The sequence below is a fragment of the Protopterus annectens genome, chromosome 1.part0 (assembly GCF_019279795.1).
Source record: "Protopterus annectens isolate FY-2018-M chromosome 1.part0, PAN1.0, whole genome shotgun sequence".
Classification (NCBI taxonomy): Eukaryota; Metazoa; Chordata; order Ceratodontiformes; family Protopteridae; genus Protopterus; species Protopterus annectens.
This window is the reverse complement of record NC_056725.1, coordinates 1749330138-1749342583: the sequence shown is the minus strand read 5'-3', so window position 1 is coordinate 1749342583 and position 12446 is coordinate 1749330138. Positions and strand designations below refer to the sequence as shown.

Sequence of the window (12446 nt, the reverse complement as noted above, 5' to 3'; positions counted from 1 at the left end):
TCCAGAGTTTGCAGGTTACCAATGTCTTTGTTTATGAGTTCCATGATGATACGTTCCATGGCCTTGCAGACCAGGCTCGTCAGGCTAATAGGTCAATAGTTCCCAGGATCAGTGGTGGCTCCCCCTTTGTGGAGTGGGATAACTGTTGCTGTGCGCTATTCAGTGGGCACAAAGCCTGATGCGAGGCTATTATTGAACATGGTGCTTAAGTGAGGAGCCAGTTTATTTATTTATTTATTTGCAGTTGTTTAACCAGGATAGTCCATTGGGCCAAAAGAACCCGTTTTCAATGGAGTCCTGGGGAGAAAAGCTCCACATAAAGATTATACAGAGATTATGTTCTACATACAGATTATACAAAGATTATGTTCCACAAATAGTTTACATGAGGATTCTAAAGAAAAACATTCTATAATTTCTGGTTCAACGTTAGAAATAGTAGTTTTTTTTTTTTTTTTTTTTACTAAAAAATTACTAGGTACAAATAAGGAGTTGTATGCTAGAAGCAAGCAGGAATTTGCTAGCTGGGAATTCATTCTGTTCATTCTGAAGTTCATATAAAACACAGCCTGGGATGTTGTCCGATCCCATGGATGCTGTTTTTGGCTTTAAAGAGTGCAGCTTTTACCTGCGTAGTTGTGATTACAGGGACTCTGCATTCTTCCTGTATAGATATGGGCCCTTGAGGGGGGTAAAGTTAGCACTGAACCGATCTGCCAGGATGTTGGCAAGATCAGTTGGTTCTGTAATTTTCGTGCCATTGTGCTGTAACTCAGAGCAGATCTGGGTGTTGCCATCTAGATTCTTGACATAGCTACAGAATGCTTTGTGGATGTCCTTGGATTTAGCGGCAATTTTGTTTTCGTAGCTAGCTTTGGAGGATCTTATAAGGGATCTCAGCTTCTTACTATCTAAACTGCTGTCCCTCACAGCTCAATCCTTGGCCCCCTCCTATTCAACATCTTCACTAATCATCTTTACTTCTCTTGTAACACCTCCTCCCTCATACAGTATGCTGATGATTCTACTCTTCTCTTGTGCTGACAACATCTCTAAACTTCTCTCAGTCAAAGCTCCTCCTCATCTATGGAAAAACGGTTCATAGATCATCAACTTATACTCAGCCCCCAAAAAACTAAGCTCCTACTACTTCTCCCCAAAACTCTCCACCACCTTAAATCCACCTTTACTATTTCTTCGCTAGATAACACTCTCATCAAAGCTGAGCCTCACACTAAGTTACTGGGTACAATAATCGATGACCAACTCAAATTCGACATCCATATCCAACACTGTATCAAAAATATTAACATGAAACTGGGTCTTCTCTACAGGAATAAGAAATTTCTTGCTCCCAACTCCAAACCCACTCTTACCCCAAGCCTATCTCCTTCCAGGTCTCCTCTACGCCTCCCCTATCCTATCTCACCTCCAGTCAAACCTTCTCTCCAAACTACAAAAAGCTTACAATAACACAGTCAGATTTGCCAGTAACCAGCCTTATAAAGCCCATCATTGCCTTGTCCTGAAACAGTTTCAGCGGCTAGAATTCCCCCAGCTCTTACTACTTGCCCAGCTGCACCTGACACACTCCCTACTCACCAAACCGCTAGCCTGCCCATCACTCTCTACCTTAGTATCCCCTTATAACCCAACCCGGTCTCTTCGTAGTTCTGACCAGCACTCCTCTATAAACACTCTGCGTCCCTTGCTTATCACATTCATAGCATCATTAGTTCCAGCTACTTTAAAACTCAAGTCAAGCACTACTTTCTGAACTCAAAAGCCTGTCTTTGCCTAAATCTTCCATAATCTGCATTTTCCTTTCTTTTTCTTTTCACTATCTGTCTACATCTAATAATTCAGTGACTAATCTGCTCACTAATAATACTACATTATTCTACTTGGGAAAGATATGTCATTATTACAAATATTTATATGTACTAGTTACTTTTACTTTATTTTGTTTTATTTTTATTACAGTTTTTCATTTCAACTGATTACTACATATGTAATTTTTGCTTAAGTTGTATTGCTGCATTGTTTTTCTTGGGTTTTGTATATTGCCTACTATGTTATCTTTTTATGTTTGCATTGCTGGAGTTTTCTCCTCAGGTCTCCACTGAAAACAGGTCATTGGCTCAGGTGGACTAACCTGGTTAACAAATATCAAATAAATAAATACAAAAATGAGACAGAGTTTTATTTATCTATGTTTTCATTGTTACATAATGCAATATCACAGCTCTACTAGGACCCTCCAGTCAGAGTAGTGCAGGTCAGTTCATTGGAAAGTACTATAGGGCAGCCTCCCTTGCAGGCCATTTTAAGTCTAGCCAGTTTCCCTTTGTGTGTCCAAATTACCTATCCCATTTGGTTATGGACTGGCCTTACCCATCCCAATGGTCAATAATTATATACTGCCCCTGATAAAAATAACTGGGATCATACCGCAGATAATCTGAGGGAACTCGTGCGTGATATAAAGCACTTAGGAGCTGCATCTGTACTTTAGTACTAAAGGGGCAGTCCTGGGGTAAATGTTGTGTCTCCCATCCATAGATCTAAATTGTGCTTCAAAATGGGCAAGGATGAACTTTGTTTTATGTGGATTGGAAGTCTGTTCTACTACAGTAGTAGCCTCTGCAAAATATACCTGCCCCTCCAAGCCATTCTGTTGATATCGCAGAAAAGGTTTTACATCCCTACATCAAGTATTTATGATGCCATTTGACTTGCTGATGTGCAGTAAATTACTCAGTAATGGATCGGAGGATGCCTTGTATGCCAGACACAGGCCGCCTCTTAGCAGTCTGTAGGATACTGTGCATAGTGACAGTGCTTTGAGTCGGCCCATGTAGGATTTGTGTTTAGTCTTTGTATCCTTTTAGTAAGGTATTTCTGTGGGCATTCCAGGTGTTGCATGTGTCTGGACAGATACATACCAAAGGGGGCATTATATTCAATGACTGCCCTAATGAGGGTTGAGTAAAAGGGGACAATAACATTCATAGATCTCAACACAATCCCTTTGTTTATTGTTTGTTTGTGTCTTTTGGCTTTTCCTGGTTAGGGGTCGCCACAGTGGAACTCCGGTCCGCTAATGATTGGTAGTTGATTTTTACGTGTCGAGTTATCAGCCCTGACACACAACCTTCAACGAAGGTATGCCCATTCATGCATATCTCCACGCAGAAGACGCTCTAGCTGAGAATCGAACCGGACAACGTCTTACCCTTTATTTATAAGCTGTGAAATATAGCAGGACTTTTTTACAATAGAAACATGTTGGTCAAAAGTTAGGTCACTGCCCACATAAGTTCCCAAAAGTTGTACAACTGGGTCAGCTCTTAGGAGCATATTGTCAATGTGGTGGTCCGCTGGGGTAGATGACTTCCCAAAAGATACAATAATACATGTTTTGGAATTCTGTTTCAGACCATGAGTTTGACACCAGTTATTTACTTGAGATCAGCTTTTCTGCAAGATGGCCAAGTTATTTGGAGATTTAATAACTGCTCCTAGCTTGCAGTCATCTGCACACATAGTCAGCCAGAGCCCTTTTGTATTTGCTTTTACTTCAGAAATGTACATGCCAAACAGGAGAGGTTCCAACTCAGAACCCAGGAGGACTCCACTGGTGACTGGTCTCTTTATACAGGCTTCCCCTCTTTTAATTATCTGCATCCTATCTGTGAGCCCTCTGGCAATCCAGCAAGTGACATATGGGTTTATTCCCAGTTTATTTAGCTTTTCTATGCCTAAGTGGGAACATATGTCAAAAGCTTTGACCAGGTTGCAGTATGTACTGTTTTGCCTTCATCCATTCCTTTGATGACCTTTTCAAAAAAAATCCACCAGGCTGAATAAGCATGACTTGCACTTGATGAATCCAGGCTGAGACAGGTCTAGTGTTAGAAGGTTTCTTATATTCAGATTGATTAATTCTATAACAAGTCTTTCCATGGCTTTGCATGAGAGACTGGTCAGATTTATGGGTTTGTAAATGCCTGCAGGTTGGTACAAAACCCGTATGGAAGCTGAACTTGAACAGTGTTGTTACGGGTGTGACTACATTGTGCTTCATGCTTTTTAAGATGCATCCAGGGATATTGTCAGGACCAACAGATGCAGAATTTTTAGCTTTGGATAGCACTTTTAGGTATTGGACTTGTGTGATAGCTTGAGATGAGAGTTTCAGGTATATCTGGAAGGACAGGTAGAAGAGACAGAGGGGCAAATGACAGCTAAATTTATTGGCCAGTAGGTTAGCTATACCTTCAGCCTTGGTGTAGGTAACATCATTCACAATCAGCTCAGTGCATTCCTGCATTGTGCTTTTGAGATTAAGAACATAACTAAACAATGCCTTGTGATTGTCTTTGAATTGGGTAGCTATTTTATTTTTTATGTCAGCCTTCAAATAAAGAAATCTTTGTTTTTTTTTATATCAGCATATGCCTTTATGTCTTAACTTACAAACTTTGTATACTTTATTTATTCTTGTTAACAACACATTTTAATTTTTAGGTACAAAGACTACAATGTCAGAACTACAGAATCACGTTTTTCCTTAACTAAACCATAATTATTAACCTTGCTTATTATGATATCCCAATGGTCCTTGGGAATTCATCTCATGCATGTCATACTCTTAGTTCAAGTTTGTAAGCACCATCCAAGAAGTGACACAGGTCTTTGCTATTTTTCTTTTGCTAGAATTAATTAACTGAATTTATGTTTGCTCAGGGGCTATGATTTACCAAGTTTTAACATCCAAAGTCACTTGGATTGATATAACTGTATGGTCAAAATTAGTGAGTGGAGGAAGAAAACTAACATAAATATCAAATCCCTGACATGTTACTGTATCTCTAAAACAGAACAGATTATGCTTGATACTTTCATAACATGAACTGAGGTGCCTGCAAAAATGACATTGGTTAAGAGCTTATTGTAGTGTTTCTTCTTATACAACATACTCCACCCAATATGTGGCAAATTAGAATTTCTAATAACTATTGGATTCAAATCAATGATAAGTGACTGTAAAATAAGAATTAACAACCAGATCATCAGCATTGCTATCAGGGGGTCTGGAAGTAACCACTATCAAACGCCAGCCCAGTTTATAATGACTGTTAAGGTAAACAGGGAAGACGGATTCTTAAAACCCACAGATTATAATTAGTTCTTCCATATAGCAAGGCATACCCCTCCTCCTCTTGCTGTACCATATTTCCCATTGCAGTGAAATTTCTAATAAAAGGTTAAGGTCTTCCACATTCAATATTTTTTCATCACGTTAAATGTGACAATACTAACATTTCCTGAATTCATTTGTAACATATTCCTACCAACATTTACTGAACTCATATGCAAGACATGTCCCATTATATACATATTTTATCATTCAAATTTCTTGTGTTTTTATAAAATAATTTTGGAGACAGTGCAGCTAAGACATCCTACTTCACATCTTGACCCTGTTTACAAATATGTCAGTATTACCAATGTGTCAAGATATTTCCACCTAGAATTCACTGTCCTGTAACCCATCCATTCTGTACAAATTATCCATACACCAGAAATGAAAAATGTCCATTAGGCCAACATTTGCAATAAAGCAATCTATTGAATACAAGCATTTACAGCAGACATTATATTGTTCATATCCATCTACATAACAGAAGTGTACTGGAAAAGGAGGCTTTAACACATACAGATGGAAAAGTACTGTTTTAGTGATTAGGTTCATAGGCTGGTACTAGGCTATCAGCCCTAGGGCCTATACAAGCCTAGCCATAACAATTTCCTGGATATTTCTTCCCAGAATATTTATTTCCCTGGTCCCCTCTCTATCAGGGTGACCAACGTGATCTCTGGGGTGAATTTCCTATCTCCCATCCAATCATCAAGGTTCCTTTTGAAAACGGCCAAAGAAGCACTCAGCTTGACATGTATGGCGGAGTCTCTGGGTGAGAAATCTATCCCTCCAGCATGTTTTAATCATTGTGATGACCAGGTTTAGAGTCCTGGAGTGTGTGGCTCTGATGGATTGTGATAAGTGTAGCATGTCCAATAGCTCTGGGCTTATGTTAAGCTGAGATCGAGTATAGCGAGAGATTTTTTAGACTGTCAGCATAGGGTATCTGATTTCGGCCTGTGATTCTTTTAGTGAGGTATTTCTGTGGTCTTTCCAGTTGTTGCAGATGTCTTGTGAGGTACATACCAAATGGGGCATTGTACTTTATAATGGGTCTAATGAGGGATGAGTACAGTGGGACAATGACCTCCTTTTTTCTGGATGAAAAGCCCTTAGTGATGAGGTGTGCCACATAGAAGGATTTCCTGACTGTTGTGGAGATGTGGTTATCGAAGGTGAGACCACTGTCCATCTGTGTCCCTAAGTCCCTTATCACACTTCCGGTATTTAGTGCACTGCCACTTATGTGGTAATTCATGGGTAAATGGTTTTCCCCAACGGGGATAACTATACACTTCTTGGCATTTAGCTTGAGCCCATGGCTCTGGCACCAAGCATCTGTTTCTGTAACGCCCTTTTATAGAATATCCACATCATTTGGGGATTCAATAATGGCTCCCAGTTTGCAGTCATCTGCGAACTTTGTTAGCCAGAGTCCCTTAGTGCTGGCCTGCACTTCAGAGAAGTAGATGCCAAACAAGAGCAGTCCCAGTACTGAACCCTGAGGTACTCCACTTGTCACTTGTATGGAGCTGGATTTTGCGTCAGCTACTTTTACAGTGTGGGCTCTGTCAGTAAGCCAGTTGGCAACCCATCAAGTGACATGGGGATTAATGTCCAGCTTAGTAAGTTTATCTATGATTCCAAAGTGGGGGATGGCATCGAAGGCCTTGGTGAGGTCCAGATAGGCTGTGTGGACCGCCTTATTCTTGTCAATGCCTCTGGAGACTGATTTGAAGAAGTCAATCCGTTTGAGGAGACAAGATCGGCCCTTTAAGAAACCAAATTGGGTGGGGCCAGTGTTTGAAGGTTGCCAATGCCTTTGTTTATAAGTTCCATGATAATGCATTCCATGGCTTTGCAGATCAGGCTCATCAGACTGATGGGACGATAGTTCCCGGGATCCAAGGTGGATCCCCCCTTGTGGAGTGGGATAACTGTAGCTGTGCGCCACTCATTGGGCACGAAGCCTGAGGTGAGGCTATGATTAAACATGACACTTAGATGAGGTGCCAGTTCATTTTGTAGTTCATGTAGTACACAGCCCGGGATGTTGTCTGGTCCCACGGATGCTGTATTCTTAGATTTGGAGAGTGCATTTTTTACCTGTGTGGCCATGATTACTGGAATTTTGTAATAATTTGGTATTGAGATGGGCTCTTTAGGGGGTGACGGGGGGGGTGAAGTTGGCACTGAATCGATTTGCCAGGATATGGGCAATATCCTTGGGATCAGTATATTTATTTATTTGCAGTTTGTTAATTGGGAATGTCCGTTGGGCCATGTTGAGCCCATTTTCAATGGAGGCCCAGGGAGAAAAGCTCCAGTAATGAGAGTATTTGCAATATTTACAAAAACAGAAGACACAAAAATTACAAGTAATAACATTTACAAGAGAATTAATAATCACAAGTAATGCACAATATTTATGAGCTCATACAAATACAACATTGAAATGAGAATGTAAATTCAACTGATTTATTGGGGGTTCTTTGGTTGAGATTGGGATAGGAATGATGAAGGGGGAGGAAATCATCAGGTGGGGTGAGGGCAGGAGCATTCCCAGAGGGAGGAGAGACGAGAGTGAAGTAAGCTCTTAAAGGTGGAGGGATTATGGGCAGTTCTAATGTGAAGGGATTATGGGCAGTTTTAATGTGAAGGGGAAGTGAATTCCAGGATGTGGCAAGGGAGAAAGTAAGAGTTGTCCTGGAGTACGTATGGGTTTGTAAACTTCAAGGACATATTGTTTGTTGGATATGAGTAATCTATGTGGCTGGTGCAGTTTTAGGGTGGCGGAGAGGGATGGACAGTTAGAGGGTTTGAAAATAAGCTTATGTGCATTTGTGAGTTGAATGTATGTCAGGTAGTTGGGAAGTTCCAACCACTTTAGGGAATGGAGGGAGTCATAGTGATGAGTGGAGGAGTTGCATCCGGTGGCAAACTTAGATATTTTATTGTAGCAGGAAGATAGTTTAGATTTGAGGGTAGACTGAAGATTAGTAAGGAGAGGACTGAAGATTAGTAAGGAGAGGGGCTGCATATAGGAGTGAGGGAATAAGGTATTTGGTAGCTAGTAGTTGTTTGGTTGAGGGAGTAAGGTAGCGGTTGTGGTAATATAGCATTCCAAGCTTCTGATGAGTTTTTTTAATATTAGTTTGTAGGTGTGTGTCGAATTTTAATTGATCATCAATAAGGACTCCTAATAGCTTAGTATAGGGAACAATTTCTATAGAGGTCTTGTTTTGGCTGACAATAGGGAAGGATGCTTTGTCAATTTTGGTGAGTCTGGAGGGGGTGAATACCATAACTTTGGATTTAGATGCATTGAGAGCTAAATGGTTATCTAGCATCCAATTTTCAGTGCGGGAAAAGGCGTCTTGGGTTAGATCCATAAGTTTAAGGAGATAATTGGTGGAGCAATTGATGGTAGGGTCATCTGCGTATTGGACAAGTTTCACATTGGGGATGTTCTGATAGAAGTCATTGATAAAAATGTTGAATAGTAAGGGGCCCAGTATTGAGCCTTGAGGGACACCAGTTGGAGTGTGGATGAAGGAAGAAGTACAATTATTCCACTTATTCTCTATCTGAGAGGTAGCTGGTGAACCAGTTGATGGAGGACGAGGATAAGTTGAGATGAGAGAGCTTGGTCAAGAGGAGTTTGTGGGATACAGTATCGAAGGCCTTAGATAAGTCGATGAGGAGGGTAGATACTATGTTGCTGGAATCACGAGCAGAGTTAATGATTTCATGAAAGGTGAGCAAGGCAATACTGGGGCTGTGACCATCTCTGAAACCATGTTGAGTACGGGTCATCAGTTGAATGTCTAACAGGTAGGGTAGGAGTTTTAGATGGATACATTTTTAGAGAATTTTTGAGACAGGAGACAGACTAGCTATTGGGCAGAAATTGGAAATTGTAGAATTGCTTCCCCCTTTATGGAGGGGAATGATGAAGGATTTTTTTTCCAAAGAAGGGGTACATAAGATTCTTGGATAGAACAATTTATTAGATTATTAGATAGGTACTGTTATGCCATCAGCAGCTAGTTTGAGGAAGTTAGATGGCATGTTGTCAGGGGCATTAAAACAGGGTTTTAGTTTTAGTAGGAGTTTTTGAATGATGTGTGTAGAAATAGGCTTGAGAAAAAAAGGAGGGAGATGAATATAATTGGAGGAAGGAGGTATAGGATTAGATGTATGGGGTGAGGTGTGAGTAGAAATATTATTAGAGAATGATGAGGTGAGTTTGGCTATTGAGTCAGTAAAAAAGGAATTGAATTGAGTAGCTAGGACATGGTCAGATGAGATGGGGTCAGGGCAGGGGTTATCTTTTTTGCCAGGATGGAGGACTGAGGAGATACTGTTCCAGAATTTTTTTGGTTGGTTTTATGGTTATTTTGAAGTCTGGAATAGTAGGATTTTTGGTTGATAGCCATTTGTTTTTTACCTGATTACGAAGCTGCTTGTATTCGGACAGGGAGTTGGGTGTTTTGAATTTTTGATAGTATTTCCAAGATTTGTCTCAGAGATGCATAAGGGTTTTAGTCTCTCTGGTTAACCAAGGGGCAGTTTTAGGTTTGACTCATTTGGTTCTGAAGGGGGCAAAGCAGTTTAGCAGATTAGTAAATACTGAGTTGAAGTGAGAGCCAGCAGCATCCACAGGAAGGGTTTTTAGGACGTTCCAATTTGTATGTTTTAAAGTGTCAGTGAAGGTTTGGGAGTTGAAGTTCTTTATGGTACAGGTTGAGATATATTTGTGCTGTAGATGGAGAAGTGAAGAAGAATGATATGCAAAGGCAGGCAGATGATCGCTGAGGGGGTCAGGGAGGGTGCCACAGTCAGAAATATTGTTGGGTTGGGAGACTAGTAGCCAATCCAGAATACTGTCTGTAGTGCTGTCCTTGTTGAGTCTGGTAGGAGTACTGATTATCTGAGTGAATTTATACAGGTTAATAGTCTGAGAGGATGTAGGTGAGCGTATAGAAGACCAGTTAATATTAACGTCACCTAGAATTATTGTTTCATTGTTTATGTTAGTGGTAAACCATGACAGGATATCCTCAAGAATAGGGATATTGTTGCCTGGAGGTATGTAAAGAGTAGCTATGAATATACTCTTATGGTTAACTTTTAGGAGGGCTGAGGTTAGTTCAGCAGTAGCAAGCTGGGGTGTGGGTTTAGTATAGGGTGTTAGTGTTAAGGAGGAGGAGAAAAGTATGGCTACTCCCCCACCTTTCTTCTGAGGTCTGTCATTTCCTATGAGTCTGTAGCTGGGTGGGGTTATTTCAGTGTCTTTTATATGTGGTTTTAGCCATGTTTTAGAGAAAGAGATAATGTCAGGGTTGTTATGGGAGATCCAAGCATGGAAATCAGGTATTTTATTGCCTAGGCTTTGGGCATTAATTGTAGCAAAACACAAGGATTTATAGGTTGCGATGTGGCTTTATAGGTTGCGGTGTAGGAGTTGAGTTTGAGAAGTGGTTGTTTCAGGGTCCAGGGATTGGATGGATGTCACCAGAGAGGAGGATGGAGGTTAGTTGAGAGAGGAGAAAGGATAGGTATTTACACTGTTTGAGGTTAGAGGTTGGGGTACCATAGTGTATAGTGCCTGTGTTAGTGGGTATGGTATTTGGGTTACAGATAACAGGGAGTAGTTTTCTACTAAGGAGGAGAGAGTCGCTGTGGAAGTACAAGTGGGGTGAAATATGGATTGTGAATCTTTTTTGAGATATAGAGAGGTTGTATGTTATGGAAAGGCGGGAGTAAGAGAATTGGGAGAGAGTGGTTAGGTAGAGTAGTCAGAAGAAGAGGGATAGGAGTATATTTTAACTTGCATGTTTAAGATTGGAAGTATAGTATGTTGGGAATATGAGGGAGATGGGGGGAGGTGGATGAGAGAAGATAAGTATAATAAAAGGATAGTGAGTTTTAAAGAGGGAGCGGAAGGATATGGGAGATAAGAGAGACGGTAACTAGATAAAAGGAGGAGGGAGAAGGAGAGATGTATAGGAGGGTAGGGCTAATTTCAATAGGGTGTTTCCAGTATGGGAGGGGTTAGACAGGTATAAGTGTAGGTGTGCTGGGGGTGGGTGGGATATGGGGGTACAGTAGGGGAGCGGAGTGAGCCCGCAGGGAAAACGGAGCGGGTAGAGCTGAGAAGGGTGAGTGAGATGAAATCTGAGAAACAGTCAGTCACACAGTTTCTGGGAGCTACGTAGAGCTGTTGGCAAGCAAAGAGGTAAGCTCAATACAGAATTGTCTACTACTGTGAGTTTCTACTGTTTGTATTGTGGGTTTAGCTTACTACAAAAGGATAAAAATACACAGGTAAAACCTATTACAATGTCTTTGGTTTGCCAGGGATTAGGAGTTATAAGTATCTCTCCATTCAGTAAAACAAAAGAGGGTATGTGATACCACCTAGTAGCGATAGTATGATATGGGAACAAAGAAGAGAAACAGAGGAGGCTACATTTCTTAATACTGTACATTGGTTTAAATGGGACAGTGGGTAGCTAGCAGGAAGATAGTATGGGTAGAAAAGACGTCTGTTGCAGGCTGCAAGTGTGAGCACTGCCAAATAGAAGTACAAGGAATACAAATGTACAATTTAGGTGAAATCACATACACGCTAGTGCAGTGAACCAGTTGGAAATGCCTTGGGATGTCTTTCTTTGGGGAGAGCAGGTTTGCGTGGCAGCTTTGTTGAAGACTGGGGGAGTACAGTTACACTCGAGTGAGCGGAAAAAGAAGTGAAAGCAGATATATACAAACTGTAGAAAGCTTTAATAAGGAATAGGACAGAATGAAACATAGGAAATAGTCAAGGAAGGTCGGAAATAAAGATGGAATACACAGAGGGGAAAGGTGGGATGTTCAGAATAGCGGGGATGGACGGGTAGAAAGAGAAGGAGCTAGAGAGCAGTAAGATCACAGGAATAATGTTCTTGCAGTTAATGTAAAACAAACGATTCGCAATTCACACTATGGTAGTGGGTAGAAAACACAGTACCTAATTACAATGCAGCAGGAAATATATTCAGCAAAAATACCACTGTAACAAATAACTATACAGTAGAAAAACACTACAGCAAAAATACTAATGTATCTCCTTATTATACAGCATGAAATATCTTCAGAAAACAAAAAATACCACAATGCAATAGGAATACAAAATAGGAAAATCACCCTGATGCTACTTCTAGAATTACAGAGGACACCAAAAATGTGTAATGCT

At 40.6% G+C, this 12446-nt stretch overlaps 1 protein-coding gene across 1 annotated transcript in view; it reads right to left on the bottom strand.

The window, feature by feature from the left end:
• IGF2R (insulin like growth factor 2 receptor) overlaps window positions 1-12446 on the bottom strand; it is a 2372344-nt gene that overhangs the window by 394102 nt on the left and 1965796 nt on the right. The window lies entirely within an intron of this gene.